General features: G+C 42.1%; 1 long non-coding RNA gene across 2 annotated transcripts in view; it reads left to right on the forward strand.

Moving 5' to 3' along the window:
• The window catches only part of LOC138411420 (uncharacterized), a 138,463-nt gene that overhangs the window by 109,500 nt on the left and 16,479 nt on the right, over positions 1 to 12,484 (forward strand). The window contains exons 3-4 of one of the 2 annotated variants that reach the window (XR_011244052.1): positions 8,734 to 8,823; positions 9,380 to 9,492. This is a non-coding gene — a long non-coding RNA (uncharacterized lncRNA). The remainder of the gene's footprint in view (positions 1 to 8,733; positions 8,824 to 9,379; positions 9,493 to 12,484) is intronic. The other variant, XR_011244053.1, reaches the window with a different exon arrangement.

Consider the following 12,484-nt stretch of genomic DNA (forward strand, 5'->3'; position numbering starts at 1 on the left):
ACTTTATCATCACCCACACCCGACGATGTGACTCCTCCACACAGTGAAGAACGAAGCTGAAACCTTCAAACCATTAGAAATACTATAAAATACAAATAATGAAAAACAGAGCTGAATACTCTTATTTTGAAATACTCTTCTGCAGCTTTTCAGGCAGCATTTGTTTTGTGCTGCAGCCTCCGACTGTTAAACTGCTCTAGTGATATACAAGATGTGAATCTAGTTAATTGTCAAGTCTCAAACCATTGCTGTATTTACAATTACATTTATTTGAAATAATATAATCTTTCCTAACACCATAACATTTCTAAAAAATATTGTATTTACTATGAATCTTACAACAAAGACAAAGGTTTTGTTCGTCGCATTTTTCATTATGTGTAATAAGCAAATGTTACATTTTATAACTTACTGAACACTTTCTACCAAACTTATTTCCTCAGGTTTCTGTAGTACGTTTCCTATTTTCCCTCAAATCAAACATTTCAAAGAGGAGCACGAAGATGTTTCACAGAGCTGTGACTTAAGTCCCCAAGACGGGTGGTGCAGGAGGGCGTTGTAACAAATCTGGAATTAACTGTTGAGTGAGAGAAAGTCTCAAAAAACAACCATAACTGAAACAAAGTCCCTGAATGCGGCTCTTGATATGTTGGTGTCACATTTGTCCAGTTATCTGAGGATCATTTCAAACCATTGAACAGAACGTAGCAAACACACTGTATTTTTAATGCAACACTGAATATTTGTAAGATTCAAATGCTCTGCAAATAAGTAACAAGAAAAATATTATTTTTTACACGTAGCTTGTTTTCTGTAGCTTGATTCCTGACACACGGACATAAAAACAATATGTAAAAATCCGCGAGATGATTTTTAAGAGCTTTTGATTCGCAGTAGATTAATGTAGTCGTATGTGAAGTTTAATATCTGCAGGAAACTTAGCAGAGCCTCCTCTTCCATTCAAACTGTCCATCACTCTGCATTTCAGTTATGGAGGAGCTCACATGATAGTGAGGAGCAGGGCACAGCGACCTTTGTTACTGTGACTTCATTGTGTCTCCAGTGAAACTCTCAGGAGTGGGAGTGCAGAACCTTATCCTCCATGAATAGCAGGGCAGGACAGAGGGGATAACAATAGCTGAGGGTTTGGGTGTTCCCTGCATCACACACTGTGACAGACCAACCTTTGGTTCATCCCAAGTCCCTCATAAAATATTAAACCTGCTGTCAGTCAGCAGCCGCAGCACAGACAGACCTGGACGGGTAACACTTTTCACAGCAGGTCGTCTGCCGTGAAAAGTTTTACCCATCTCACGGCCGAGGCAGTGAACTGTGATGCAGCTCTAAATACGCAGTTTGAGAAAAAGTAGTTCTCTGCATGTTTTAAAACGCAGGATATCTAAATGTTTTTTATTTAAACAGTTTAATCTGACACCAAACTTGACTGTAGAGATTTAACTAACTGACATCTGAAAGAGAAATCGCTTAATTGATTTATCAAGAAAATATTTGACCGATAACAAAATCAACTTTTACTTGGGTTAGGGTTAGGGTATATGCAATACCCTACTGGTATTTGCATATATTTTCTTTCTTTTAGTTTTGTTTAAACTATATATATATATATATATATCACTTGTTCAGTTTTCTGACTCTTACGGGTCAACAGGTTTCAGATGCTGATCAACTCATGACAAGATCCTCCTTTGATTTCCCTTCAGTTCCTGTCTCAGCTGCCTGATCTCTATCGAAACACTTAAAAGAAAACAAAGTCCACCATATGCATCATATCATCATTAGACCCAGATTCATTGTTGTGGGTGATTGGTGTCTTAACGTTCAGCCTCCACTGTTTTATTATTGTTTTTTTGCAGCCTTGCTTTACAATTTGTCTCATTTCCTGTGATCAATTCTGTCGCAGCTACAGATCTAACATCGCTGACTGTTTGTAATATTTGTTCACAATCTTAATTCTCCAACAAAGAGCCAATCGTTTCATGTAGAAAATTCTGTAGTAAATGAAACTAGTTGTTTAAATAAATTAAGAGGCCGTAGTAGACATGCTTTGTTGCAGAATTCATGCATGGCCATTAAATCAATACTTGTGCGCCACTGTAGAACTTTATAAACAGACAATCACATAAAAGATAAAGAGTTTTACATCTCTAAATAAATGTAAATTAAATGTATTGCAGACAAAGTGTGTGTGCATGTTCTCCTGTGAATGAAGGGAAGCAGATGATGAGACGGACACGCTGTAGGACTCCTCTTATAACTCCCTCCACCCTGTGTCTTTGATACAGTTTTGGGATTAGTCACAGGATACTGCAGATATTAATGACTCCTGTTAAAATGACCGTTACATGTCATCAAATCCCCTGTTGCATGATTTAATTTCCACACCCCTGCACATAATGGCGGAAAGTCTAACTCCTGGACCCGTCAGAACGCCTGTAAGTGGCGTTAAGTCCTGTCAGGTCGAACAAAACAGAAAGAAAATATTTTTCACAGGTTCCATCGTGGCGATAATGTTTCAGCTGACATTCTCTCTCGAAACACCTGAGACAGGTGACTTTTGCGTTGAGGGGATTAACTGTTATGGAGTTTGAAGAGGTTCCTATTGTGCGAGGCCAGGAATATGAATAACCAACGAGCTGGCGTCTCTGAAGGGGGGGAGACGCTGACACGGAGACAAGATTAGCTCATCAAAATATATGAATTAGTAACAGAGCGAGGACACTTTGGATGGTGTCCTGCAGCTCCGGCATCAGAGACACCTCTGATTATGAAACACAGAGATCGGCCTGTTTACGAATAAGTGATTGGGTTTCCAAATATGACTCAATAATTCACAGGATAATTGGCTCAGCTTAATTGGCGGTGGAGCATAAAAGATTCAAGGCTCCTCTTAAGTGCAGCACATGAGGCGCCACTTATAATGATGACAGATGGCTGTTCGATGGGTTGGGTGTCAGATGGGTCGGCTTTGTCATATTCACACTTCCCCTTGTTCGGAGGCAGATCGGGTTTTTCCTCCCAGAGCGTTACATCGTTTCTCTTTTTCATTCGCCAACTGTGGCCGCGGTGAATTATTGAGACGCAGCAAGCTGATGAAGTGCCAAGCAGCGCTCCTCTGTCAGCGAGCACGACAAATGTTTTGTTTGTGAGCCTTTGAACTAAATCAGCCTCATGAAGCACTTCACGGAAAATGTCTTCTGTTACACACCGAGCTAAGTGGAACATTTTTCCTGCAAAATGTTTAGGTTACGCAACATTTCGGCAGCTGCGTGTTCAGGTATTAATCCTGCGGTTGCTCAAAGACCACAATAAAACTAAATCACTGAGTGGAATTATGTGGAAACAGAAAGTCTTCGATATACATTTAATGAGCAGCAGCGGTTTCTATTTTTAAATGGTGTTTTTCCAAAGATTCTCTTTCAAAAAGCCAAAACTAGTTTTATTTCACCATGACACTTTTCTTCATGTGTACATGTGACTCTTCACACGTACTCAGACCAAAGCAACAGACACATAACTGTCTCTCTTCGCTCTGTGGTCATTAGGTTTAAACGTAATTCTTACAAAAATGACTTTCATTGTTCATTTTCATTATCGCCAAACAAAAAGGTTTAAATCACAGCAGGAATAATCTTCTGTGATCTGACCAATACCAACGTTTTAGTTCAAGACAAAATTAACTCCTCATAAAAGTATTTATTCATCTTAACTTTTGCCCCAGAAATGACCACAGCTCTCACACAGAAACCCAGCAGCTTGTTTTTACTCATTAGCTCGACATTAATGAAAGGGTTAATGATCATGAATGAGGCTGTGGTCAGTTTCCTTCAGAACAAACATCATTTTCAACATTATGTAATGGCATCATCAGTAATGATACATTTAGCATTGAAAACACTCAAAAAGAGCTCTGCTGATTTTCCTCCTGAATCACACACGAAGACTCCACATTGCAGGAGTTTGCTTTGCGTGTACACAAAACTAATGTCTTCCTGTGTTCAGCGTATTCTACATTTCCCGTCCCTAATTGCATAATAATTTAAACACACTTAAGTTGACTCATTAGCTCTGTATAAAGACTTAAGGGCGGGAAACACCTGTTCATTTACTTAATGAACTCCGAAAAACCATGGCACCGTGTTCAGGGGCAAGAAAATAAACGGAGACAGGAATAGTGGTCTCAGGACACACAGACCTTAAATGGAACAGAAATAATGTAAATATCAGCATTTGTACTTTTGTAAATTTACCTGCTGAGAGACAGGAGCTGCTTTCTGAGACTTTAAATCAAGTGTTTCCTCCGTTTGGTCGTCCACTGAAAGAATAATGAAGGGATTTAAGAAGCCGATGGGTTGTATTAATGATGTTTGAGTTTGGTGTTTGCACCCGAGGGAGTGAAGTGAAAAGTGGAATGAAAAGTTCAGATCAACATACACATTTGAAAGAAACAACAGTAACTCAGACCATGTGAACATCTCAGGTTTTACCCTCAGTTGTTTGTCTGTTGGCTGCATGACACAAAAAACTACTGTGAAACTCTGTGGACACGTGGTTCAGGTCAGGAAAGCATCCGTTGAATTCTGGTGTGGATCTTGACACTGTTTTCTCTCAGCACCCGTCTTGTCTCTGTAGAGATTCAAACAGATGCCGACTGACTGCTGTGAGGGCGACAACCTTCTACCACCTGAGAGACAAAACGCTGACGAGCTAAGATGAAAGCGACACAGTCGTTCAACTCTTGAATCATTAATGTTTCTACGAGGGACACGATGAATGTTAAAGGGATAGTTCACCCAAAAAAATATTAAAATGCACTCATTATCTACTCTAAACTAAAGAACAACAGAAAAAAAACATAACATCCATCCATAAACTTTTCCTTCAATTGCTCAAAGTCTGAGGTTTCTATGTTTTGTCCTCTGTTAATAGGTTTTTTTAGTTTTTCCTCACTCGTGTTGAGGCTCGTTGAGGATGTCACACCTTGTTAAGTCCTATCAGACAAACTGTGATTTGTGAATATGGATTATACAAATACCATTTGATTGATTGAATTATTAAAGCAGCTTCTGAAAGTAAAAAAACATATTTAAAACATACTGTGCAGTATCATGGTCACTACTTGCACATGCATGTAGTAACGGTGTGACTGAGACCGATGTTTTTCACACGCGACTCGCAGCTCCTGTCATCGGTGATCGATGTGGCGACTAAAGATGGACTTTGCCCTGTGCAGCATCTCTGCCATCTTCACCAGCACCTAAACCTCTCTGCTGGAAACCCAAGCCCGCAGGCCACAAAGGGCCGTGTAAAGCATCTCACCCTTCCCTCTCAGTATAGTAATTAACCCGCCTCTCACCTCCCTGTCCGGCAGCGTCCTCGGAGCAGCCTGGCAATCACGAGACACTTCACACAACAGCCTGCACACGGGAACCCGACCCTCACGGCTCCCTCTCTTCTATTGTGACACTTTTCTCTGCGGCACTTCTCTTTCCAAATGATGGCGACCGGCCATAACTCGCACACACGCAATGTCACCACAGTCTGTAATGAGCCCGTGTCCCGATTAAAACGCTTTGACGGATCACTGTGAATTAGCGGCTACTTGCAAATGATTTCATATGTTAAACGACGGGACAGAAGAAAAAATGTCATTGATGTGCAGCTCAGGCGGCTGACGTCCGTAAATCACAGGCTCCACTCTGTCCGGAGGCCATTTTCAACATAAGAAAACATTAAAGACTTATTAACTTTTAGTCAACTTTCATTTCGGGTCAAGAAATGGAAATAGACTAAACAGCCAATAAAAGCATGAGCCCCTCTTTGGCGTAAGTCATGACAAAAGCAGCCCTTAAATCACACGTGAACAAGTCTGCCTTGTTCAGAACGCAGCCTGTGCAGAACCTCCACATCCTGCATGTTTGTATGTTGAACCTTTGTTTCCATCGATAGTTTCTCCTTCTTGACTGATGACCTCGGAGCCCTCAGAACAGGCTGGTTTGGATTAAGCGTGCTGTGTGCTATAAGTGAGAGCTGCAGGGTTTCTGACGCTGTGATGGATTCTCTGAAGAAAATCACACCGTCCAGGTTTTCCACACTGCCCACATTGTGTTGGACAGAGAAAGGAATTCTAACGTCACCTCGCATTATATCAACGCTCTCGTGCTTCTCAACATGAGGCTGCTACTTTTTCCAGCGAACAATTTTTGTTTCTGGCAAATCCAGGGAGAGAACATTGTCTGCTACCACCAAGAAATGACCCACACACTGTCGCATGACATTTCTTTCAAACATTAAAAAAAAAAAATTCCTCGATTTAAACATTTTAGGTGCTGCTCTGTGTCGTGCCAGTCCCACATTTGACTTTATATTGTTGTTGGCCGGCCCAGCAGGGTGGTGTTGTGAGTGGTGTCACGGTGCTTCAGCCACAGAGCCTGTGTTCAATTCCCCCTGACAGCTAAAATCCACCCTGCTGAGGTGCCCTTCAGCAAGACACGAGACTCAGTCCGGACTGACAGTCGCTCTACGTGAAACAACGCAGCTCTCGTTCAATTCACTGAGGTATCAACGGATGTTTTATTTTTCCTCAACAGGCTTCAATAAACTATACGATTCAAACACAATGCATGACTGCAGAACACTTTTTTTATTTCTCCTTTTCTCGGGGGGGAGCCAGTCGGCACCGGTTATCTGCCAAAATGGTCCTCAAGTGTGGGGGGTTTACAAAATCCACTTGGTGATGGAGCCTCCCTGATCTCGTATTTGTAAAGCTGCGACTAAAATCAACATCTCTAACTCACCTCCAGCTTGCATTGCAAAAGTTTACTCTGCCTTCTCAACCATGATGTCATTCCTCTTTTTTTTTTTTGTCTTTTTTGTTTTTTGCAGCAAAACTCCTCCGTGTTTGTTTTTCTTCTGAAGTCACGTTTGACCACGTGAGTTTCTGTGAGCTCTCAAGTCTCTGCGTTCACCACTCTGAAATTGTTGTGGTCTTCCGTTCTGGCCAAATGGTAGAGTGTGTGCGTTCTGATGATTATAATTTTAAAAATGGATTAAATTATGTCTGTGGTCTCCAGTGTTTTAAAATCCGTCAAGAGTTAAAAATCCTCTAGTGTGAGCACACAACACACAAACACAGTCAAATGAAAAACATGAATAATGTTTTATTTTTGGTCTTTTATATTCTTTTTGTGTTTTATATATTCTTTCTGTTCTATTCTATTTCTATATCTCACATTATACTTTAATTCTTATCTTCTCTTGTCTTGTATCTGGAAGGAAAAATCTTGGTCCCACCTTCAAGTTTTGATAAATATTTCAAGTTTTTCAAGCTCTTTATTTCATAAAGCTGTGAATACACACGGACATACACACACAAACAAACACACACACACACACGCACTTGGTGCTGTGGCACAGTGAAGTCGATTCCCTGGATAGAGCACGTCAAGTAACCTGTGGAAATCTGCAAGCTGTGGTTGGTCGGTGTCCAGTGCGAGGCTGCCGCGTTTCCCGGCCAAGTCATGGCCGAGAGTTGAAGATGAACTGATAAGACACAGTGACCAACTCAGAGGACAGAAATATCTTTAACTCAGACCTTGGTATTAAAAAATAACCTTCTGGAAAAAACCTTCCCACGGGAGCTTTTTAAAAATTCTAAAAATATTTTCTCCATTTATCAAATATTGTGCAAAACTCATCACCTTCAGCTTTTGGTGATTTTCATGTTCACTTCAGATAAATGTAGCGTTCTATTTATTTTTCCTCTTTGGGACGAGGATATTGAAACTCTCTTAATTCCCTTCGGAGAACATGAGAAATGCGCTGCCATCGTTAAAGAAGAAACGTTTTTCTTGATTCCTGAAGAGTTGACATTGAGGAGGTTCACTGATGATACGAGCACATCGTTTTTTCTTTCCACAGACGCCTGGTGGAAAGATTTGTCTTCCTGAAGCTTTTGTTCTTCCCAAAGAGACAGAATAGACAGACGTCACATTTTCAGCACACGTCAACAGATTTTCTCCGTTTGACTGATCGTCCCTGTGGAGAAACGAACACCTGAAGCAGTCAGTCACGGACGTGAATAAACGTGGACCGGTGCTGTGCAACATGTCATCTTCACACACCATTGTTTCCCCACTGAGGCCTGAACAAGAGGCTCATTTTCAAGGCTCCACACCGAATGAATTTTCCAGTCAAGTTCCACTCTGTCGCACGTTAAATGGGACATAATTTGAGGTACGGATCAACATGGAATTATCATATTTCCACAAATCCAGAAAGGATGTGCCCTCTGTAATTAGCAATAACGCGCAATTCAGTTTGGCTATGACTGTTTTTTCACCACAGAGGCACTCACTTAATTTCCAGAGCCAAACTTTCCCCACCTCAAAAAAAAAAAAAAAAAAGAAACCCCACAGTGGAACGTCTCCATCGACATTCACACTTCTCAGCATCTCAAAGCGCTGCAGCGTCTCTTAAGTAGTCTTTTGAAAAGCCTCAAAGTGTCATCTGTGGATAAATGCTTTTCAGTGGGCTGTAATGAATAGCACTTAAAAAACTCAATGGCTCTCATATCAGGTTTTGCACCAAAAGTATTTTGGGGAACAATGTGTGAGGATTCACAAAGCGAGTTGAGTAATGACCTTGTAATCTGCCTCCGTCCTGATATTGTCACTGTGAGTATTAACTCCTTCATGTATATTTATCTTCCAACAGATGCAGTAAAGTGGTGAAACCCAACTTTGGTCCCACCCAGTCACCGGGTCTTTGTTGAGGCACAGGCTGGATTCAGGCTCGGGAGAAAAGGTACGAGCTCAGGTGTTGCGTCTTTGCTGTCATTTTTACACGATGATATCATCGTGTTTCCTTCTGACGGAGCAGATCCTTTATCAAACACATGATCTACAGGCCTGCGAGTCAGAGGAGTTCTCAGTTCTCATCTCTTTCAAGGCCAACTTCATTCATCACCTGCTCCTCAGGAGAGAGACGACCTCTGACCTTTATCATAATGTGCACACATGTAGAGTCTGCTGGTGCCGCAGTGCTTCAGTAAGATGGGGACACATTTTAAGAGGTTTAAGCCTCATTAACTGTCTTTCTAGTTTCGAGTTGTACTGTTTACTTCTTTCTTTTATTGATTATGAGTCTCTTTCATTAAGGAGAAGTTGTTGTAGCTGCTTGTGTTTGTATATTGTGTCAAACAGAGAAGTTTTGCCCCCCCCCCCCTCGAGGTATTTGGCACAGCCTGTAAACATACTCTCAACATACTCGATAGCCTCATCTTTAATCGAGTATTTTATCATTTGTCCCATTTAAACAGAAATGTTGTGCCTTTATTCTTCCTCTCTGTTCTGTATAAAAGGCATGAACACAGAATGGAGGGAGCATTGTTGTTCGAAGACGAATCAACGTCAGTGTAAAAGGGAAAAGCCGTCAACCGATGTTGATGAACTTCATGTTGCATTTCTGATTCTGGTAGGCCAACGTTTCAATCCTGTATAAAAAGACGATAGTTTCTAAATACACAACCTCTGTTACCTCCTTTTTTACAGTAAGAATGAAGAATAAACGTTTTTTTTTCTTCAGCATTTATCCGAACAATGTTAGAATACATGGGAATACAACAACACAAAATAAAACAAGAGGAAACTGGAAAGGTCACAGAAACACACATTTAAAGCCTTACCTATAAATATAGGTTTTAAGCACTGATTTAAAAACAAGTGTAATCTCCTCAGGAAAGAAGTTCCAGAGTTTCTCCAGGTCCTGACAGAAAGATACCACGTTTCCAGAGCAGCATCATGAGCATCAAAAACACTCGACCTGATTTTCACTGAACTGTTCCTTTAACAAGCGATAACAAGAATGAATCTGTCTCTATAGGCAATTTTTTTTGGTATTGCCTCATCAGAAGTGTTTTTACAATGAAAGAATATCTCTTACACTGAGGCTCCTGCTTTGTTATTCCTCTCGCTGCCCCCCCCTCCTTCCCCGCTGCATCTAAAATCTGATACAAGAGCCATTCAGTTTGAAGTGCTATTCATTACAGCCCACTGGAAATAGCAATCATCCATGGCCTCTAAAGAGAGAGACTTTAGGTTTTCTGTCCCCGTGCCTCTTTTTCAGATCCGTGCTTTTACTGGCAGCTCTTCTCAACCAGACCAGCAGACTAAAAATATGACCCCTCTGAATGCCCACATCCTCGCCCCTAAAATAAATCACGTGCCTTTCAGCCTGAGCAGACGCACGGCACCTTCCAGGACGGTCCTGTCTGTCTACACGAGCTGCAGCCTGTAAACGAGACACGCTGAGTTCTCAGATCACAATCTACAAACACACACACACACACACACACACACACACACACACACACACACACACACTTTGGGACACCCACAGACAACAGACGAGAGAAAACGTCTGAAGTGCCCTGGGAACTCAGTGCCGCTGGCTCACCTCGGGACTCTGAATAACTGGATGCCAGCTCTGGCCCAGCGCAGGCCCTGTTTTGCTTTGCCTGTCACTCCTCTCGCTGCTGGCTTGCCTGGTGCACTCCAACAGAGAATAGGAGCCAGTGTGGGGACCGGGGGGGGACTGGAGCTCATCAGAGGGGTTGACTCAGTCCTGCCTGCTCCCTCAACGCTGTGGGTCTGGCACTCTGCTCAGGTGGAAAACGGAAGAGAGTGAGTGGGTAATCACGAGGGTGTTGGCTCCGTTCTGCCCACACACAAAAAAAAAAGAGCACGGCCCACAACTATGGCCCTCTTACCAGCTTGTCATGTGTGGTTTTTTGAGACTGTCATCGCAGAGTTTGGGCAACGAGAAACACAGACGAGGAAAGAGAAATACAAAAAAACTTGTGCCCGCTGAAGTAAATACATTCAGGGCAGAGCAGTGTTTTGGTTTCTGAAGGAGCCAAACTTATTCTGAGACGACAAAGTACTGAGCAAATGTAAAGTGTCACTGGGGTTTAATATCAACTAATACATCGCACAGTTTGTCTTCTTACTTCTGCATCTCCGCTGGTGTTTGTACCCAAATGGAGAGTGAGCAAACACCAGAACCAACACACACACGCGATGATTCACCGCAGCTGCTAAAGAAGCAGGTAGACAAACTCATTTTGATGCAAATCACCCTTGACTTTTACTAATCTGTCAAAAGCCTCACCCTCCTCAGGCATCATCCACGCCGAGATATTCTTTCCTTCCGTCTTTTCTTTTTCTCTGTTGTGTGCGTCTGAGCTGGAAACAGCCTGCGAGTTGTTTTCTTTGCAAAAACACCTGTCTAAACAGCAGCAGAGCCAAGGGCAAGTCTCGCCTGTCAGCGCCGGTGACAGCTCTTGACAAAAATTCAGCAGAGACGATCCCTAAGACGTCCACTCAGGCGAAACAATGCACGTGTGCTGGAATGACCCCAGCTGGGCCGCCTCACTCGCCATTCACTGTCAGCGTCGATCTGTAGCGGACTGCAACAGACGGGCGGTGACGTTCAACTTCTGAATGGAGATAAAAATGTGAGATGTTCCTGGAAAGATAGTCTTTGTTTTTTAATGTCTCTGTGGTTTTGAATTCACTTAATCCGTCTGAATACGCCGACGGTTTCAGTGACATTGACTCCAAAACCAGAACGCTCTCTGGCTTGTGTGACAGCAACAAAAGACTGGACTCTTTAAGTGATTAATTAATGCAGCTTACAACCATTAATAAAGTCGTTTGTATCGTCTGTCCGGAGTGGGTTTAGGGGCTGTTTCAGTGAGGATTTACTGAACAAAGACCAGGTGGCTCATTAGCTACTGGAGATTTAGGAGGGGGATCTGTGGGCTGGTCGAGTTTCAGTCTTATGCTTGAATTTCAACACACGGATGCTTAATCTGTGAAGCCTTCATCAGCTACAGTCCAGATCCCATCACCTGCTGCAGCTCCGGGGCCTGTTCCTGTTGGTTTATGTTATATCGTCATGAGAGTGAAAAATGGCACCGACACCAACGACTGAATCTGGCAACAAGCTCACAAAGGCTGAGTAATGAGAAGCTGCACATTCATCCAGCTCATATGTTGGTGGAACCACACTGCTCCAATTCATTTGCTAATTCAGCAGATCTGCAGGGGTCGTCAAATACAATTTTAAAAACCACATATAATTTGACACACACATGAAATATTTAACTATCTTCACCAACAGTTCAAAAGATGCTGTTTACTGTAAATCTACGATGAAGCAACAAATCCTCATAGTTGAGGAGCTAGAAACAATAAATACTAAACTCTTTGTCAGTCGACTAAATGTTGCGGCTCTAACACATGTTTCATGGTAAAACAACCAAAGTATGACAGTCTGATGGAAAACCAATTCTCCTACAGATATAAATAATTAACTTAAAGGTACAGTGTGTAGACTTTTGTGATATCTAGTGTTGAAGTTGCATGTTGCAGCTGGACACCCCTCACCTCACCCTCTCCTTCCA

The sequence above is a fragment of the Paralichthys olivaceus genome, chromosome 9 (assembly GCF_024713975.1).
Source record: "Paralichthys olivaceus isolate ysfri-2021 chromosome 9, ASM2471397v2, whole genome shotgun sequence".
Lineage (NCBI taxonomy): Eukaryota > Metazoa > Chordata > Actinopteri > Pleuronectiformes > Paralichthyidae > Paralichthys > Paralichthys olivaceus.